The sequence below is a fragment of the Bubalus kerabau genome, unplaced genomic scaffold, assembly GCF_029407905.1.
Source record: "Bubalus kerabau isolate K-KA32 ecotype Philippines breed swamp buffalo unplaced genomic scaffold, PCC_UOA_SB_1v2 scaffold_70, whole genome shotgun sequence".
NCBI lineage: Eukaryota > Metazoa > Chordata > Mammalia > Artiodactyla > Bovidae > Bubalus > Bubalus kerabau.
Window position 1 is genome coordinate 977,754 of NW_026577924.1, and position 5,311 is coordinate 983,064.

Sequence of the window (5,311 nt, forward strand, 5' to 3'; positions counted from 1 at the left end):
AAGACCTCATTCCCCCCTCCCCAAAGAAGTGGGTGGTGAAAAGCTGTGTCATGCAGTTTTTATAGGAAATGGCCTTTTTCTCCATCAGTAAGTCAGTCATGAGCTTGGATGTCACAGTGGAGGTGTAGAAGAGATCTGAGAGTGCAAGGCAGTTAAGGAAGAAGCACATGGGCTGGGTGATTAGCTGACTGCATGTAATAGAAATCACAATGATCAAATTCCCCAACCAAATAGCCAGGTAACAGAATAAGAAAAATAAAAAGCAGAGGATCTGGACTTTCTTGTCCATAGAAAGTTCTAAGAGGATAAATTCAGTAACATTATTTCTATCTTCCATGATCTGATGTTCAAGAAAGTTATCTGAAATGACAAAACCAATGAAACGAATCATTGATGAGAAAATGGAAACCTAATATCTACTTTAAATGGCACCAATGTGCCGGTGCTAGACGGCAAAGTCGATCAGGTCCCGAGAACGTGCACGGCGGGGCTGAGAAAAGAAACGAAAGCAAGAGAAATCTCCAACAAAGATGGGGTCGAGAGGTTCAGACACGTCTTCACGAAGGGACGCAGTCTGACACCAACTTTATTCAGCATCTCATATTTACACAGAAGAGCGTGAGAAAGACAAGACAGTTAACATTTTCTTTGTTTGACCTACACATCTTACAAACAGTCACAAGAAATCTTGAGAGCATGGGAATGGCACCCTGTTATTATTTCTTACACCAGATAATATTTCTCTGTGCGTGAGAAGTTTGCACAGAACTCCAGGTGCCTGCAGTAAATAAGCGCCTAATCTCTGGGGTGGCGGGACAGAGAGCTATGTTTGCAAGCAAACCCTCAAGGACTGAAGCAGCTCCCAGAGCTGTGTCCTTCGGACAAAGGACCCCGTTCTGACGGGCAGCTCCCCGCACCAATGCCTTTTAAAGACAAGTTCTTTTGAGACCCACTGAAATCATTTTCATTTAATACGAGTCTTTTGAATATCTAGTACTAATATTCCTCGAAGAGCTAAGAATACAGTGATAAATTAGACAAAGTTCCAGTTTTTATATAATTTAAATTATTTTGTGAGGAAGCCAGGAATTATATTTATCAAGAATTTTTAAAAAAGAGATAATCTTAATAGTGTTAAGTAGGGCGACATATAATGTGCCAATTTAGGATGTAAAATAGAGGCAACTATAGAATTTGCTTGATTAAGTGGTTTCTAATGAAGTCACAAAATTGGTGTAGGGTGTGTGGGTGGGTTTTGCAGTGCTGGCACAGAGTCAATGTTAAATAAATATCAATTAAATAAAAATCTGGAAAGTGAACAATGTGCTATAATTTTGAAGGAATAATACAATACATAATCATCCTTTAGTCAGGTAATTCATGATAAAACTGAAGAACAAATCATTTTTATGAGTGGACTCATGATCCTTTTTGACTGTTAAGTTAGTTAAGTTGCTCAGTAGTATCTGACTCTTCGCGACCCAGTGGACTGTAGCCCACCAGGCTCCTCCATCCATGGGATTCTCCAGGCAAGAATACTGGAGTGGGTTGCCATTTCCTTCTCCAGGGGATCTTTCTGACTCAGGGATCAAACCCAGGTCTTCTGCATTGCAGGCAGATGCTTTAACCTCTGAGCCACCAGGGAAGCCCTTTTGACTTTTAAGAGGAAATAATTCCTTCATGTGAAATACTCCATGAAACTTTCATATTTCTTAAACAATATTTGTAGCATCTCTAGGTTAATATATTGACAACTATGCTTTTCCTGTTTGTCTATATTTCTCTTGCAAGATTATTTCCTCTTTCAAAATCAATTAACATTCAGAAGTTATTTGAGTTACATCTTATCAGACTGTAATTATACTTGCCTAGTTTGGAAATCATATACTGAGAAATGGGCTCCTCTAATTCCAAAATAGTTCCCCCCAAACACAATACAATAAACAAGATGTAGCACTCCTTCCCTTAATTTCTTAGAGAATTCACCCACACAATCTGCATGTGGAGTAGAGTTCCCTTTGGTCCACATCTTCTCTAGCATTCGTTATTGACAGACTTTGCAATGAGGACTATTCGAACTCGTGGAAGTGGTCCCTCCTTGTAACTTGGAGTTGAGTCGCTCCAAACATTAGTGTTATGGAGCAAGATGACATTTTGGAAATGCAGAGAAATTCTATCATCTCCCTGCCCCAACTGCTCTTGTATTTTCCCATCATATTGAATATATGATCACATCCCTTCATGCTTGTTCCCCACGTTAGTCTCTGATGTCTTTTAACTGGAATGCCCTCTGTACTCTTTGGCTTCCATCCCATAGGGCATTTTTCATTTCTTGAATGTTCTAAGTTTCCCTGGTCACATAGCCTTCCAAGATGCTATTTTCCCTGCCTGAAATTCGTCCTGCATCTTAACCCTGGTTTACGTAGGTTCAACCTATGGAACTCAACTCAATTGTTACTCTGAAAAGCCTTCCCTGACACCCAGGTTTTGGTGAGACAAGAGGCCCCTCGATAAGTTATCAAAGGACCTGCCTGTGATGTATCATTAGATTCGTCTCAGTGAAAGCAGGAACTCTGTGTCTTCTTCTCTCCGCCTTCTAGTTCCAGAAACTTATTACATGCCTCCCAGCTCATCGTAGGTGCTCAGGATTTACTTAGTGTGTGAAAGACAGAAAAGTTCTTGGAAGCCTCAAGGTGTCACTTGGCTCGGCACTTTTGATCTCTTTGTATATTTGGCGATTCAATTCTTTATTTCCTGGGTTGATGTGTACACTATAATCAAGGCACAATCTAAGGCACTAAGACATATCCATAAATATAGGTTCTTGCTTTCAAGGAACTCGTACAGCAGATTTCTACAATTTAGGGCTTCTCAAAAGCTCTACAAGAACGTGAACGTTGAGTATGATCCATTTTCACTTCAAAGAAAGATATTTTGATTTCCATAGCAAAGGTGGAGACCTTCCAACGTTTAGTCCAATACTTATACCTTGACCATTTCAAGCAAGTCTTGTGGTTCGTTCTGGAGGTGTGTGGCTCTTGCAGAAATGTGAAGATCTTCCATCGTCCTCGGACTTTGGTGTCATTTGCTATCATAAAGAAAGATTCCAGATATAGGTTCCAGACCACCACCACACACAGTCAGTAGCCAAAGGAGTGGACTCCAGGAATATGCGTTGTTAACCAGCATCACCGTTAATATTGCTGCTGCACACTCAATGCAGTAGCCAGGGCCTGGATTGTCCACTGGGTCTCATGTGGAATGGAAAGAAGGGCTTCCCCCCCCCCAAATATCCACCCCACTCTTGACAGCCTTGTGACTAGAAACGGGCCCCGAAACAAGAATCAGACAAACCAGATAAGCCCAGATGGTAGTCCATGAGTTGAAGGAACTAAGCAGCTGGTTGGGATGGCGCCAAGGGGAAAGGTTGCTCTTTTTGTCTCCCGCTCTACTCCTTTCTTCCTGGACGCCTTAGGGGTTCATCATGGAGATCTGAAATAAAGTTCACCAAAGCCATATGTGTTGAATCAAGATTTTGCATTTCACCATCTCTCAAAAACGAAGAGTGCTTAACCTGCACAGGTTTCTTTCAAAAAAGTCAATTGCTTTTCAATTCTGGGGTTTCTCTCTTGCCTTGTTCAAGTAGCCTTAAGAGTAAAAATCAACGAAAACTAAAGAAAGATTCCAAGATACCAACAAAGGACACCTTCTGTTTCTTCAATCATCTTTCCACTTAGTAGCACACGAGCTCTTTTCTTTGTATTTTGCCTAGGGAATTCGCAATGTGCTGGTTCAGATGGCAAGGCATCCACCCGCAGGAGACTCGGGTTTGATCCCTGGGTCGGGAAGATCCCCTGGAGAAGGAAATGGCAACCCACTCCAGTATTCTCGCCTGGGAAATGCCACGGACAGAGGAGCCTGATGGGCCGCACTCCATGGCTCCTATAAAAGTTGGGCTCAACCCAGCAACTACGAACAGAAGAATTTCCAAAGACCACACTCAAGTGTGTGTGTGTGTGTGTGTGTGTGTGTGTGTGTGTGTGTGTGTGTGTGTGTGTGTCTGTATCTCCCTCTCGCCGTCTTGGAGTCTGTGTCGGAAGCTTCATGGATTTCTGCCTCTGTCTCTCCCGACAGCCGTCCGCCGGGCCTTTGGTCTGGCCCCGGCCTCTCCCAGGTGCTATGGCTCTGGCTGAGGAGCTCGCGCAGGCCAGCTGTCTCCCATGGCGTGGGTGCGTGCGAGTGTGTGTGTCTGTCTGTGTGCCTGCCTGTGGTTCGTCTGCTCTCTCAGGAAGGTCGGGTGCTTGGCGGGCGGCGTGGGGACAAGGGGGGCGCCTCGGTAGGGCAAAGGGGCGGGGCTGAGGCGCTCCGGTCGACCGCGCCTCCGTGGCTCCCGGTGGGTTTGGGCAGCGGGCAGGTGCCGGGCAAGTTGGGCGCTCAAGATTCGCTGCGCCTAGGCCCGCAGGAGGTTCAGAGGCCCCCGGGCCGCGGGGATCGGGAGGCGGCGGGCCCCTAAGACCGACACCTCCGGGGTCGCGCGGCCCTGAGCAGCGAAGGGGATGGGGGGGGAGGCCCCGCTCAGCCAGCGCGGCCGGGTCTGGAGTGGCCGGGGGTGGGAGGGCGCCGAGACCTCCGCACCCCTCAGCCCACCCCCCAGGCCCCGCGCGCACGCACGCACGCCCTCCCGGTCACTGGGGGGTCCTGGAAGCCCATCGGGCCCCCGGGCCCGGCCAGGCGGTTGCTGGTCTGGTGTTGGCGGTGTTCGGGGGCCGGGCCGGCGTCAGCAGGCTGGAGTGCGGTCGCGGGTCGTGCGGCTCAAGTACAGCACGGCCCCCGGAGGAGAGGGGCGGCCCGTTGGCCCGACCTGCAGGTCAGAGCGAAAGGGAGGCGAAGCGCAAGGCTCTTAGGGCGCCCCGCGGCGGCCCCGTCCGTCTCCGGCCCTACCGGCCTGAAGGCGCCCGATCTCGTCTGATCTCGGAAGCTAAGCAGGGTCGGGCCTGTTTAGTATCTTGGATGGGAGACCACCTGGGAATTCCGGGTGCTGGAGGCTTTTTTGCCTACCAGAAGAGGTCCTTTAGCCCCCGCCCCGCGTCCCAATTCTTGGACCCACACCCCCCTCGCCCCCCCGCCACCCCCGCAGCCCCAGCCCCTCCCGGGGCGGGGGGAGTGAGTGGGTGGCCGGGGCCCCGACTCCCGCTGCAGACCTGGGTTGCCTCCCCGCGGCCCGCGAGCCCCTCCGCATTCGCATTCGGCTTTCAGGAAACCAGACGACCGGCCGTCCCGTCTCCCTCTGGGGCTCCTTTGGCTTGCCTCA

General features: G+C 48.9%; 1 pseudogene; it reads left to right on the forward strand.

Annotated features, from left to right (window-relative positions):
* The first annotated feature begins 4,927 nt into the window (after window positions 1–4,927).
* On the forward strand, window positions 4,928–5,047 carry LOC129641096 (uncharacterized; annotated as a pseudogene).
* The last annotated feature ends 264 nt before the right edge of the window (window positions 5,048–5,311 follow it).